Source organism: Gossypium raimondii, chromosome 2 (genome assembly GCF_025698545.1).
Source record: "Gossypium raimondii isolate GPD5lz chromosome 2, ASM2569854v1, whole genome shotgun sequence".
Classification (NCBI taxonomy): domain Eukaryota; kingdom Viridiplantae; phylum Streptophyta; class Magnoliopsida; order Malvales; family Malvaceae; genus Gossypium; species Gossypium raimondii.
In genome coordinates, this window is record NC_068566.1 from 30,502,838 (window position 1) to 30,518,401 (window position 15,564).

The window sequence follows — 15,564 nt, forward strand, 5'->3', positions numbered from 1 at the left end:
TTAAAAATATTGTATAAAGCTATCTAGATTGTAAGAAGATGCAAGAAAGTTCTTCTGAGAGTTGCTAATTTTAAGAGATTAATGTGTATTAGATTAGAGAAATGGAGTTTGAGTTGAACCTCCATCGTTGAATGCTTACAGGAAATTTGACTGTTTAAGTTTAAACACATTCATGAATAAAGTTAGTTCACGGAAAAAGCATGTTAAAAGTGTGATTGATGATAGTAAATCAAGCTTTGATTATTTGATAAATTATGTATTATTGAGGACCTTATTGAAAAGTGTGAAAATTTTAGGGATTTGTTAGCAAATAATAAAAAAAGAGGTTCTTATACTATATTTATAAAGTTCGATTGGGTAGGTTGTAAGAAATTAGCATTTCGAATATTCGTGTGTATAGAGACTAAATTTAATAGAATGCATTCATGTATATAATGTATTTATTTGTGCTTGAATTATGTAATCAATGAATTTTTCATATTCGAATTTAATTTTGTAGTTAAAGACGATGTAGGACCATCTCGAACCAAAGGGAAACCCAAAGCCACCGACGAATATATATTTTGGTTTGTGCTCTCATAACTGGAGTTCATAAAATAATTGAATATATATGTTTAAACCAATATATGTTTGGAAGTGGTTTACTATCAATAAGAATGTATTTAACACATATGTATATACTTGATTGGGTGATTTGTGATCAGTTGGTTGAATGAATATACATATATATATGCTTGAAGATGTTATACTATTAATAATGACGACATTTGCCCTATTAACATTGTCGGATAAAGTCACTGGTATAGTTGGCATGTCATAGGATCCATATTGATAGGTGGGAGATTCAGCGCTATGTGTCACGAGGCTAGAACTTAAGTTTGGCAAACTATGCGACTGTAAGCATTTTTTTTTTTTTTGCTTCAGATCCACCTAAGTCAGCCTTACTCTTGAAAGATGAGAACTCTTATGAAAATTCTCTAAGGCACCAAAATATAATGGAAGCAACTCAAAGATAAAAGCAACAAAAGAACTAAAAAGCCACAAGAAAGAAATGCACATAAGGCGTTTGATTATCTCGGAACTATCTCAATGCCTCGGCCAATTCCTAACTAGTCTCTCTATTGGTTAGTTTATCCCCTTAGAACATTTGTCTCGGTTTATGTCTCTGTTGTCCCTTAACTCTAATTGTATTTCTCTCTTGTACATCTCGATCATAAAAGGCCACCACTATTACTTGCCCCTATTATGACTTGCCTCGACCGAGATGTTGGATCTGCTACCCTAAGTATAGTATTTTCGTCTATTTACACTTATAATTTTTTTTGAACAAATTGGTTAATAAAATGATTCATGGATTACATTAATATTCTTTATATAATTTCCTCGTATGGTTTTTGCATGCAAAGCAACATAAAAGTAAATATTAGCTCAATGGTTGTCTAATGTTTAATCTAATACTAAGCGGAATTATATGGTTGGATCATCATACGGAAAGACAACTTGTAACACTCCTCACCCAACCCGATCGCTAGATCCGAGCTATGGAATGCTACATTCGTTGCTATAGCAACTATAATCAAATACATAATATAACAATCATCCACACATGCAATTTCAATGTTAATCACACTCATTTTATGCTAAACAATCAATTCCGAATCTTAATCGAGCTTACGAAAGCTCTTTTATTAACCCGAGCATGAAATAAGACCAAATTGTAAAATTTTTAAAAGTTCAGGGCTGACGTCGTGACATTGCCAACTAGTTTATCACATCACGACGTCAAGCCACTCAACACTGCGACGTCACATATGATCGACCGACGTGGTGATGAGGAGAAATGATCATCGGGACAATATCCTATTTTTGGTAAAAATAAACCTTTTGGTACCTATTTCAAAGTTCCAACTACAACCATTCAACATAACCAGTCAAAAACATACCCAAACACATAACATTTCATACCAAAACAAGTCATTTAACCATTTCCAATTAACCATTTCAATATGAGTTCAACCTATTACAAAACTATCCATTTCCATACATTCCATCAAATACCATTCCAAACAAACCAACCAAAAACATTCAAATGCCTAACCTTACCTATACAAAATCTATCAAAACATGTCATTTCACTTTCAATACAAACACAATTCATTCATCCACACCTTTAAGACATTAACCATGAACCAAATTAATCATTAATCAACATATACCTCAAGCATAGCATTCAAGTTCACCATTCCAATGCATACTTCAACTTAACCATACCATACCATACCATACCATCCCATATGTCATTCATATAACTATAAATCAACACATCATTAAGCATGAAATGCATATTTGTTCATTTCCATACATAAATCAAGACATCAAGCCATCACAAGTTACTAAACTCATCAAGACATCTTATACATCAAAGTATATATACCAAAACACTTATATACATATCACAATCCTTGACACAAGATGACTAAAAAGCTACCAAATTGAGGATAGTGTGAGCTTTTAAACGATCCAGCTTGACATGTTTCGCAAGGTAACAATCTATAAGGAAAAGGGAAAATAAATGGGGTAAGCATATAGAATGCTTAGTAAGCCCATATGGAAACTGAAGCTTACATCAACAATTGAGATCAGTGCCTATCTATAATATGAGAATCCTAAGGCATTTAAATTTTATACAATATTATCCCTTAGGATTTACATTAACCATGGTAACTTTAGTTTTACTAGAGTGTTTCACTGGCCCACCAAGGTTTCAAGTAGACGGGTTTTTCCATGAGTTCCACGAATTGGGCCAGTTCAAGTAGGTCAAATGAGTCTCGTTTAATCAGTTGACCTCCATGGGATGCTCTGTGTGCAATCGTCACAAACTTTTAAGTCGTGACATATGTGCATACATATTGTAATAGTTTAATACCCTAAGGGTCGAAAACATATCACCTGCTCAAATACACTGGGGGTACAAGTGTATTTTGGTGTGGTTGGTGGAACCGATACGGTTGTGCCTGATTATCGCTTTGGTGCATATTTGGTATGATGGTGGACTAATTCGAGTATCCATTCTTATATCCAATTTGTTTAATAGGGATTATAATGTAAAAAATGATATATTGAACATTTCTTGAATCAAAATGAGATATTGTTGTTAACATGAGATATGATTTTATATGTTAAACTAGATGCAAATATCGTGAAGGTGCATCAAAAATTATATCGAGAAATAGAGTAAAGCATTATTGAGAATAAGATAAAATGATAAATAAATGATCGATATATATGTATCTTTGATATTAACATGAAATGGTTAATTGGTTAACTTGAGTTACTATGTTACTTATGTTATTTGAATTTTGTTTTGTTTATAATTGAATTCGAGTTATCTAACACCACTGAGTAACCATTACTCAACGTACGTATTTGTTTATTTTTGTGTGCATGTCTTGGATAAAAGCTAAAGAAATTTCATGGTCAAACAACCAACTCTCTAGCTTAGCTTGGAAGCCATTACAATCATATTTTGTATGTATATATATGTTTAAGGTATTATGGCATGTACCTAGATTGATTGGCTTGTTGCTTAAGTTAGTTGGGGCACTTTTGGTAAGTGACCTATAATTTTATATTTGTTGAATTTTATATTTTGGTTACTAGTTAATTAAGCTTGATTATGTGAGTTTTGATGTGAAAATTGGTTGGTTTAGTAATGATATATTGAAGGTTATGATTTAGGAATGTTTGAACATGTTTAGATAGGTTAATTGGATGAATATGTTTTGTGGTATGTTTTAGGTATGTTTAGGTTTATTTGGTTAAGACTTTGGACACTTAAAAGTGCAAGATTTTGACCATTTGGTCATTGAGTCTCAAGATAGAAAGAACATGTCTCGAGACTGCTAGAACAAGCTTCATTTAATTTTTGCATTCAAAAGCATGAGGTCTCGAGAAAGAAGTACATCGAAGCTAAATAGATTTTGCCTTGCTTTAGGTCTCAAGACATTCAAACATCGAAGCAAAACTAGGAAAAATAGGGGAGGTTGGTCTCGATACCTAGTCTTAAGACATAAAAGACCTTATCTCGAGACACGAAATGTAATGTCTCGAGACATGCTAACTTCAAAGCTCAAAATTCCAAAATAATTTATGACCTATCTCGAGACATAGAGACCTTAGTCTCGAACATAATTTGAAATTTGACATTTGAGTTTGGATTCGAATCTTAACTCTGGAAATAACTTATCATAACCATGTAATTAGATGAAATAGATTATTATATACTATGAATGCTTGTGAATGATTTTATTAAATAATTTATTGGTTATACTATTGAAATTATGTTGAATTAGTCTGAGTTGCTACGACAACTTAATATGATGTTACACACTTGGACTTGAAAACCGAGTCAGGAGTGGGGTGTCACATTTTGTGTGTGCATTCATCACGGGCTTTGATCCGTGGCCAGTGACACTTGCACCTCTATTATGCCTAAACTTAATATTTAATCTACATACTTTAACTTTTTACATTACTTAGCTTTTTTAATTTTATAATATCTTTAATTGGTACTCTATTATGCTGACATCAATTTTTCTTAGGAACACAAATCTAACAAAAAATTTGATTTTATCATGACGAGTCAAATTTATGTTTTAAGAAAAATCCATATAAACATTTACAATGTTATTTTTATTGTTATATGACTACTAAATGATTTTTTTAAATTCAAAATGTCACACTAGTGAATTTAATAGAATAATTTTGAGAATGGTAATAATTGGATCTAAAATTTTAAATCCAAAAAGTAGAGAAGCTAAAGTTCGAAAATAAAAATAGGGGATTAGATTTTAAATGTTCAAAGTGTATAGGGACTTAGAATATATTTTTAGCTTCAAATTTTTACTTCATAATTTGACACAAACAAATAATCAACCGAATGCGAAGTGTGGGAACCATACTAATATTTTACAGGTATATAAATTGGGAGGGATCCACTTATACCAGTGTAAAACTAAAGTATTTAGTTTTACACCCTTTCGTATCTTTTTGTACAACTAATATTTTCACGATCCAATCGTCATATTTCATATTCCATTCATATAGATCATACATATCAAATTTGATGTAAATTAAAACAACTAACTATTTGTTTTATATAAAATCTTTCAACTGTTCAAAAATATTAATATATGCGCTTTTTTATATTTATATTATAAATATATTGGATTGGTTCGAAAATTTACATGCAAAACAAATACAATTATATCGATAAATTCAACAATTGAATTGTGAAAAAGATATGAAAGACATATAAATGGATTTCTCTCATTTAAATTTAATATAATTGTATAAAGTTGAATAATTAAATTAATCTAACCAAATTAATTAAATTATGTCGATTTCAAGTTTTAACCGGATTTTTCTCATTCTTTAGAGGAGAAGAAGTTGGGCTACTTGGGGTTGTGTTGAAGCAACTGGGCTTGGCTTGGCTTGTCTTGTGTCCAATTTGTTCTAAGACATATGAGGCTGCAATGTTGTTGTTTCCAGTGAATGAAAGATTTCACTAAAAATAAGTCTGGGCCCAAAGCTCAGAAAAATACAATAATTAAGTCCGAAAACCCAATCCTACAAAAACCCTTCAGAGGGAGAGAAAGAATGCCGGGACCGAGCAGCATGTGCGATGCCAACATGAAGCCTAAAAAAGAGACCGGAGTCCACCAGTGAGAACTTAAACAGAGGAGGAGACAAGGCTAAGAGTCCAGAAAGTGAAGTAGCCCATTAAGCTAGACTGGGGGCTAAAGTGTTGAACGATGGTGCTCTTCCCACCACATGGACAGCCATCATTTTAAAGGAACAAGTGGTGGATACCGCTCAGCTATAAAAATTCCCAACATATTCATTATTACACTAGAATTTGGACAAAGTAACTTTTGAGTTTTGATGGGGTTTTCTTTTTCCTTCTTTTATTTAAAAGATTAATAATTTTAATAGTAAATAAGTATTAAAAATAATAATAATAAAAAGTTGTGTAGTATCAGTAGAAATTTTAGCTAATATATTATTTCAGTAAAAATATTTGAATTTTTTAAAAATAGCAACTATATTATAAAGTATGAAAAAGCAAAGCATAAAGGGTAACAACTTTATGGATAGATCTAAATATATTTAAGGACGAAAAGCTAAATTGTATAATGAAAATTAATGATTACCAAATCAATATATACATATTACATCATACGACGATATTTTATTTACTTAAAATATTTTTTAAATATGCATAAATATTTCAAATTTTATATATTATCAAGCTATGTAAATATTAACTATATTTAAATATTTAAATATAATATAAATATATAAATTGTCAGATTTATGCACAATACTATCTAAATAGAATTAAGCTGCCCATCTAGTTTTGGTAGATTCGTTCAAATTCAAGCTCTCTCCATCAATATTATAATAATAAATAAATTATCTTTATTTAAATTTATAAAATATATAAATGTTAACTTAATATTAAGAAATTTAACTCTCAATTACTCTTGAAGTTTAAAAAGTCTTTCATCTGCTAGGGTTTACCTACAAAAAAGCTTACCAGAGATGGAGGCAAACATCGCTAATCTGAGTTTGGAGGATGAAGAAGAAGAGTCGATTCCCTGTGAAAGAGAGCCAATTAATGATGATGAAGATCGTCGGTTTTGTTTAGTGGGGAGAGCTCTTATAGATTGCGTAATTCACTTTCCGTCTCTTAAGAGAACTATCGCGGACTTATGGCATCCGTTAGGAGGAGTTATAATCACAGATTTAGGGAAAAAAAGATACTTATTTCGATTCTTCTATGAAGTGGATATTAAAATAGTATTGGATGGAATGTCGTGGACTTCTAACAAGCATCTATTAATTTTCCACCGATTGAATATCGGGGAAGATCCAAAGCAGATCCCATTGTTTTATTCTTATTTTAGGATCCAAGTTCACAATCTACAATTTGGAGTAATATCAGAAGGTTTAGCAAGAAAATTGGGGGATTTTTTTGGACAATTTATACAATACGATGCTCCTTTGATTTCACAAGGAGAACAAAGATATATGAGATTTAGGGTGAAAATTGATGTAAGGCTAGCTTTGAAGAGAAAGAAAAAGCTGACGCTAACACAAGAACAAGAGGGCTACGCGTATTTCCAATATGAAAAACTCCCCTTATTTTGTTTTCTTTATGGAAAATTAGGTCATGGGAAGGGTTATTACTTGGTACGAAAGACAATTTGAATTCAAGAGGTTATATTTGGATGGAACCTCTCACTAAGATCACCATCTAGAAACAAGTTGCTTGCCGAAAGTATATGGCTAAAGGAGGAATTGCCAAGTGGAATCGAAAGGGGTAATAGCTCCGTTGGAATGGAATTAGATGAAAGATGAAGAAGAAGAATAGATGGTGAGGATTTTTCTCAAGGAGATTGGTCTATGGGACAAAGGGAGGCCATAATGGAGGATACACCAATCAAATATGGTGAATGAAAAAAAGATAAAGAATAAGGAATGACCATTCGTGTGAGGGGAATGACTCGAGTGCTTTGATTCAATTTAAAGATAGATCAGTGGCAGCTAATCAGCGTGCCGACTGGGCGCAATGAAAATCTTAAGTTGGAACCTTTGTGGATTGGGGCATCCACAAGTGGTTAATCGCCTCAGGAACAAAGTGAGACATGTACAGCCCCAAAATTTTTTTCTAATAGAAACAAAGTTAAGTGACAAAAGCATGGAACAAGTTCGAGTGAGATGTGGATTTACCAATGGAATAGACGTGGGTGTGTAAGGTTCCAAAGGTGGATTGTCAATTGGATGGAAAGAAGAATGTGATGTACAGTTGCAAAGTTATTCAACCAATCATATCGATGTGGTTGTCATGGAAAAAGACGGAGCACCAACATAGAGATTAACAGGTTTTTATGGTTATTCAAAGGAACATAATAGAAGGGAATCTTGAAACCTCCTAGGGAGGTTAGGGAATTGTCGGGGTATGCCATGGATGGTCATGGGAGATTTTAATGAAATCATGTATTCATTTGAAAAAAGGGGTGGTAGATTAAGGAGTGAGAGAAAAATAGCCCGATTTCGTGAGGTTTTTGAAGAATGTGACCTTAATGAATTAGAGTTTAGGGGGAGGTGGTTCACATGGTAAAGAGGTAGATTGCTAGAAAATAATGTTCGTGAAATATTAGATAAAAGAGTGGCTAATCAAGCATGGTAGGAGGCCTTCCCAAAGTATTCTTTAAGACATCTAATACATGCTATATCTAATCATTGCTCAATATTGGTAAATTTAGGGGTAGAATGCAATAGATTTAGTGAGAATGGGAGCTTCAGATTTAACGCAAGTTGGGTGCTAGAAGAAGAATGTGAATGTTGAATAAAAAATTTTTGGGAGGGGAACGAGGAGGATGTTTGTACGAAGCTGCGTAAACTAGGAAAGGTACTAAACAAATAGATGAGTCAATTTACGACAAATAAAAGAAGGGAATTTGTTTTCTTGAATAAGAGATTAGAAGAGCTGAATATTATGGACCCAGATGATGAGACGTTCGCAGAGATGGAAGAGGTCAAATTGGCTTTAAATTTGGAAGCTGATAAAGAAGAATTAATGTGGGAACAAGCTAAGGAAAATTGGCTCAGATTTGGTGACCGAAACACGAACATTTTTTTACAACTTCGCAAATCAAAAAAAGAGAAGAAACAAAGTGAAAAAATTGAGAGAACTGAATGTAGAATGAATCACTGATGAGGAAGGGAAATTAAGGATTGTGATAGAATACTTTAAGGAATTGTTTACGGCTTCAAATACATGGAATGATGAGAGGGTGCTTTCAGGTATTACAAAGTACATTCAGGAAAACATGAACAGGACATTGTTGGAGGATTTTCAAATGGAAGAGGTAATTTTGGCAGTAAAAAACATAGGCTCATTAAAAGCATCTGTAATGGATGGTTTCCCCCGCATTATTTTATCAGAAGTATTGGCATATCGTGGGTGATGAAATCTCTAAATTTTTCTTGGACATCTTAAACAGGAGAAAGAAAAACGGAAAAATCAATGACACCAATATTGTACTTATCCTAAAAGTTAGCCAACCAACCAACATGACACAATTCAGGCCAACTAGTTTGTGCAATATGGTGTATAAAATTATTTCTAAAACTGTGGAGAATAGATTCAGAATGGTGTTGGACAATTGTATTGACAAAGCACAAGCAACTTTTGTTCTTGGAAGGCAAATCACGGATAATGTCCTTATTGCATACGAGATACTTTAGATTTTAAAGCATAAGAAAGTAGGGTTATGGGGTCATTTTGCATTAAAGTTGGACATGAGTAAAGCATATGACAGAGTGGAGTGAAATTTTATAGAAAAGTTATAAGACGAATGGGTTTCTACGAAGAATGGTTGAGTCTAGTAATGAATTGTGTTCGAACAGTGGAATATTCAGTTATCCTTAATGGGACAAGAGGAGAAAAAATCAGCCCTTCAAGTGGATTAAGACAGGGGATCCACTCAGTCCATATTTTTTCTTATTATGTGTAGAAGGGTTCTCCTCACTACTGAAACTAGTAAAAAATGAGGGAATTATTAAAGGGGTAAGGGTGGGGAGAAGTGGTTTAGCCCTAACTCAACTATTTTTTGTAGATGATAGTATCCTATTCGAGGAAGCAAGTTTGGAAGTAGCCAACGCTATTAAAACGATTATAAAAGAATACAAAGGGGTTTCAAGCCAACTAATTAATTTTGACAAATCTCTTGTTTATTTTAGTAGCAACGTGAAGAATGAAATTAAATATTAGATTGGAGCGACCCTTGGAGTATGTTGTTTGAATAATTCGGAAAAATATTTAGGTCTCCCAACTATGATTGGAAGATGGAAAAAAAAAGCTTTCGTTAATTTCAAAGACAGGTTCGCAAAAAAGATTAGAAAATTGGAGTATCCATTACCTATTGCTTGGCGGTAAAGAAGTTTTCATTAAGTCAGTTTTACAAGCCATACCAATTTATTCTAGGCAATTTTTTTTGTTACCCTTAACTTTATGTCGCGAGCTTGAAAAAAATTTAGTAAGTTTTGGTGGAGAAACTCCAAAACAGGGAAAGGGATACATTGGTACGAGTGGAAGAGCCTATGCAGGCCTAAAGCGCAGGGTGGTTTAGGATTTAGAGACTTAGTTAAATTTAATATTACTTTGCTTGCTAAATAGGGTTGGAAATTAATCATGTACCTAGATTGTTTACTTGCTAGAGCCATGAAAGCTAAATGTTACCAAAATAGTGAATTTTTAAAAGCAGTTTTAGGATCTCACCCATCATATACCTGGAGAAGCATTTGGAGTGTGAGAGGCCTTTTAGAAGAAGGTATGGGTTGGAGGGTAGGTAATGGCAAGTCCATCCTCATCTAGAATGAGGCATGGCTTCCGGGACCTAGGCAAGGAAAAATTACTGATCAAGACATTAATGTTAACTTTACAACAATAACAGATTTGATCAATTCAGACCATTCTACTTGGCGGTTGGAAGTCCACGAGAAGCTATTCGACGAAGACCAGAAAAATAGGATAATGACCATCCTAGTTGTAGGTGTCGATATCATGGACGTTAGAGTTTGGAAGGGGGACAATACAAGTGAGTACACAGCAAAAAATAGGTACAAATGGTTACTTACAGAAGATACAACAACAAGGGACGCAACGCTATCACAAACAACTCTATATAATTTTTACAACAGACTATGGAATTTACAACTGACAAGCAAGATTAAATTTACATTATGGAAAGTAATAAACAATTACATTCCTACTTTCAACAATTTACAAGCCAGAAGGCTAATGGTGACGACTATTTGTCTTTTTTGTTGATCAATGAAGGAATTAGTGAATTATATTTTCTGGGAATGTTTGATTTCCAAAAGCATTCTGAAAGAGGTGGGGATAGATACCTCTCCCAACACCCATGGCCAAAACTGGAAAATCTGGTTAGCAAATGTTTTCACCAACATGGAAGAAGAACAAAGAGAATATTTAGCTATTGCTTTATGGGTGATTTGGTAGAAAAGAAATAAAATCCACCATCAGGGCGAAAAGATGAATACAGACAGGGTAATAACATTTATTAAAGCATACAAGGCAGAAAGTACCAGTATAGTAAAAGAAATAGCAACATCTGTCAAATGCAATTTTGACGCAGCTTACAACAATTATTTGCTTAAATTAGTTATGGGAATCATGTTCAGAGATAGTGAAGGACTTATTTTGACAGACGCTACCACGACGAAAGTGAAAGCGTGCCTCCAAGCAGTGACGGTGGCTGAGGCTCCAAGCAGTGACGGTGGCTGAGGAGTTGGGCTTTTGAAATCGGACAGTAGAAGGGGATTCTTTGACTGTAATAAAAAAATTGAGCATCAAAGTTGGATAAATCGAACATAGTAGTGATAGTTCATAAAATAAAAGAAAGAACGCGTAGATTTGAAACTTTTACATGCTCTTTCGTGGGACGATCAGCGAACCAGGCAACGCATGAGATGGTTGAAAAAGGCAAGAAATGGCCAGATCAAAGGGTATGGATTGAGGAGGCCCCTCACAGGGTGGAAATGATACTCAGAAAGGATAGAAGGCCACTGAACGACGGATGGTATGGGTCGGAGGAACAAATCATTTAAAAACTCTGACGGTTTCTACTTCTACAAGGACCTATCGCGGACGATTTTGGTATAGACCGACAAAAGATGGAATGATGGTGGTAGACGAGAGGTGTTGATTGCAAGACAAGTGAAGCTGCTGGGTTTTCTTAGATTTTTGGAGTAATTTGGGTTTAGTCTCGATGTTTATTTTACTGTTTTGATTTTTCTGTTAGGGTTTCAAGTATGGGTTTCTTGTTTTTGGACAATTAAAGTCCCTTAGGAAATGATTTGACAAGTATGGTTTTTTCATTAATTAGGAATTTTACCACCGTTTGGTGGATTAGGCTGAAAAGGACACGTGTCCCCCACACAGGCAATGTATTTATATTTCTGATTTATTGGAATCCACTCCCTATTTTTCTAAAAAATAACTTACAGCACGTTTGGTTCGCTGTATTGGATTAGAGGTGTATTAGATTAGAGGTGTAATGGAATAGAGGTGTAATGGAAAAGCTGTGTAATAGCAAATCAACTGTTTGGTTGAATGTAATGGAATAGAGGCGTAATAGTAATCCTATGTTTGGTTGAGTGTAATAGAGGTGTAATAGCATAATGAAAAAACTAAAATGACTAGAATACCCTTAGCAGAAATTTGTTTTGGTAAATGATTATTGTTATTATTATTTAAATTTTAATAAGATTATTATTATCAATAATAAATAATTTAATCATATTTAAACATAATTATTATTAAATATATTTTAATTAAAATATATAATTTAATAAAATTCTTAATAATTAGCATAAATTTGTTTTGGTAAATTATTATTGTTATTGTTATTTAAATTTTAATAAGATTAATATCAATAATAAATAATTTAATCATATTTAAACATAATTATTATTAAATATATTATAATTAAAATATATAATTTAATATGAATTTACTCAAATCATAATATATGATCTTGTAAAATATAAATTAACATAATTATTATTAAATATATTATAATTAAAATATATAATTTAATAAAATTCTTAATAAATAAAATTCTTCTATGAATTTACTCAAATCATAATATATGATACTATAAAAGAAAATTTTAAATAATTAATATTAAATATGATTTAATTAAATATATGATTTAATAAAATTTAAAATTATTATAACTAATATGATTATAGTTTATGAATTTGTATAATTTAAAATAATAATTATTACATATAATTTAATAATAATATATAATTTCATAAAATTCTTGATAATAAAAATTTTCTTATATGAATTTATACAATTTAAAATAATTAATATTAAATATAATTATATAGTGATATATAATTTCATAAAATTCTTAATAATAAAATGTTCTTATATGAATTTACTAAAATCAATATATAACTTGAGAATTATATTATGCATAAACATAATTAACTTATATTAAGAAAAGGTTAGATGAAAATGAAATTGTACATTAAAATCCATATGTTATATAGTTTTACAACATCAAAAAGTTTGAACATTGATATTTAATGGTAAGAAAGAAATCTCCTAACCCATTCCAATCGGGCAACTGAAGGTAAACTAAAGAAAACGATCATTTGAGTTGGATGGTCGGGAATTTTACTCAATGCATCATACCGCTGATCGTCGGTTAAACCTTCAATTGACCATAAGGCTGAATATAAATTTGAAGCTCTCTCTTCCATATGTTGTTCTGACTTCTATGCTGAACTACCACCTGGAGGCAAAACTCCATCGATTTGATCGCCAACGGCTGGATTTTCTCCCCGAACAAAGTGGCAGCCTCATTAAATGAAGAAAACACATTATCACGAGCATCAGATTTCTTCTTTCTCTTGTTTGAAGATGAGGAACCCCCTTGGTCTCGATCTCCTCGCGGATCCGTACCAGAAACATCCATGTCATCTAAAGAGACGTCAGCTTCGCAGTCATAGAATGTGTTTCTCTCTTCATTCATATCTGTAGTACGTTCATCATCAGCATGTATTTCTTCAAGAACATCAGCAGCTGTTTGAGCATCTCTCCCAGTTGCTCGATCTCTTGCGTATATGGTAGTAAGCTGGTCATAGTAAGGGAAAGTACGAAATCTGAATTGGGCGGCTTCTTTGTGACTCTAAAAAAATGAGGAAATCATATTAGTCGTAAGTTTGGTAAAAATAATATAATAAAGACTTGAAATAATCTTACCTTTAAATAGGACTCCCAAACCGCATCTTCAAAGAACAACGAGTCATTTATGCTCGTCCCAACCAAAACCGCTATTGTTTTGGCCATTAAGCATGTCGAGACGATTGACCACTCCTTTTAAGTAACCTAATCCTTGATTCAATATTAGGTTTCGCCTTCAACATTGCATTTGGTAAAACCGTTTGTAGCATTCTTTCCAACTCGTTCAAATAACCGCTTTGAACCCGTATCAAGATTAAATGTTCCAACATTGTGCGATCCACCATCTTTGAAACTAATCTGCATCTTCCTCGAACCCATTTTCTTTTGCTTCCTCGAGAAGCTTGAGCATTTGATTCGGAACACCGACATAATGATCTTAAGAACAAAAAAAACAAATTATATTAATTACTATTTTAATATCATGATTCAAAAGGTCAACACTTTATAAAATCTAAGTAATTAAGTTGAATATCATGAATCAAAAGTTCCATAGCACAAAAATTTAAAATTATAACACATGTGAATTAGAAGAAATTATATTATAATTTCGTAGTTTAGTACAATACAAAAATCAATACAAAAGTTTCACAAAAGTTTCACAAACTAATTTCTAGATGCTTGCCATTCATCGAACATTTGGTTGGCTAGTTCCATCCTCCAAGTAGCCCAAGCATCCGATGGATGAATATTTGTGATATTCGGTTCATCGTCATCCACCACATTAATTGTAGGTAATCCTTCTCCCACCTCCGCTTCAATGGGATCACTACTCATATGGGTTCGAATAAAATTATAGAGCAAACAACATGCAATAATAATTCTATTATGCACCCTTACAGGATAGAACGATGGACTCCTAAGTATTCCCCATCTAAGTTTTAATAAGCCAAAGCATCTTTCAATGACATTACGTGCTGAGGCATGTTTCATATTAAAAAACTCTTGCGGAGAACTTGGCTGATAACCCTGACGCCACTCGTTCAAATGATATCGTTGTCCTCTAAATGGTGCAAGAAATCCCTCACAATTTGTGTATCCAGCATCAACTAGATAATAACAACCTATAAAATAAGTTTCATATTAAAAATGATTAATTCAGACACAAAGTGTGATCTTAATGAATAAATCAAAGTCCTCTAACTATACACTTTACCATGAGGAACTTTTAATCCATGTCTTCTACTAATGGCATCTCAAGAACCCGTCCATCAAGAATCGAACCTTCCCAACCGGAAGAACATAAACAAATTGCATCTCGGTGTACAAACACCTAGCATATTTGTTGCTATGTCACCTTTTCGCGTCCGATATCTAGGTTTATCAACTGTTGGAACCCTAATCTTGATGTGGGTTCCATCAAGAGCACCTAAGCAATTCTATATCACATGATATAAAACCTTGAGTTAGAATACTAATTTAAATCTAAATCAAGTAAATGTTGTTGAAGCTATATATAAAACTTAGTCCTATACCTTAAACCATTTCCACCTTGTGTCGGAAGAATCATGTAATTGGCTCCGGGTTTTAAATAACACATCTTGCAAGCGATGATGAGATTTAAAACACTATGAAATGCTCGCTAACAGCTTTCCGGACCTTCTAAAGTGATGCTTGATAACTCGATTTTTCAGGTGATGGGAGATGATATGTAAAAACATTGCTACTTGCTCGTCAACAAGCATGAACCTTGTCGACTTCAATCCCCCTATCGA

The 15,564-nt window shown here is 32.9% G+C and overlaps 2 long non-coding RNA genes across 2 annotated transcripts; both read right to left on the reverse strand.

Moving 5' to 3' along the window:
• Window positions 1-5,537: 5,537 nt before the first annotated feature.
• On the reverse strand, window positions 5,538-7,500 carry LOC128034689 (uncharacterized). The gene is made up of 2 exons (XR_008190830.1): window positions 6,599-7,500; window positions 5,538-5,878 (listed from the first exon to the last, which is right to left on the reverse strand). It is a non-coding gene; the product is annotated as an uncharacterized LOC128034689 (long non-coding RNA).
• A 3,546-nt stretch (window positions 7,501-11,046) lies between these two features.
• Window positions 11,047-11,962, reverse strand: LOC105788164 (uncharacterized). Its single transcript, XR_001131900.2, has 2 exons — window positions 11,520-11,962; window positions 11,047-11,421 (listed from the first exon to the last, which is right to left on the reverse strand). It is a non-coding gene; the product is annotated as an uncharacterized LOC105788164 (long non-coding RNA).
• Between the last annotated feature and the right edge of the window lie 3,602 nt (window positions 11,963-15,564).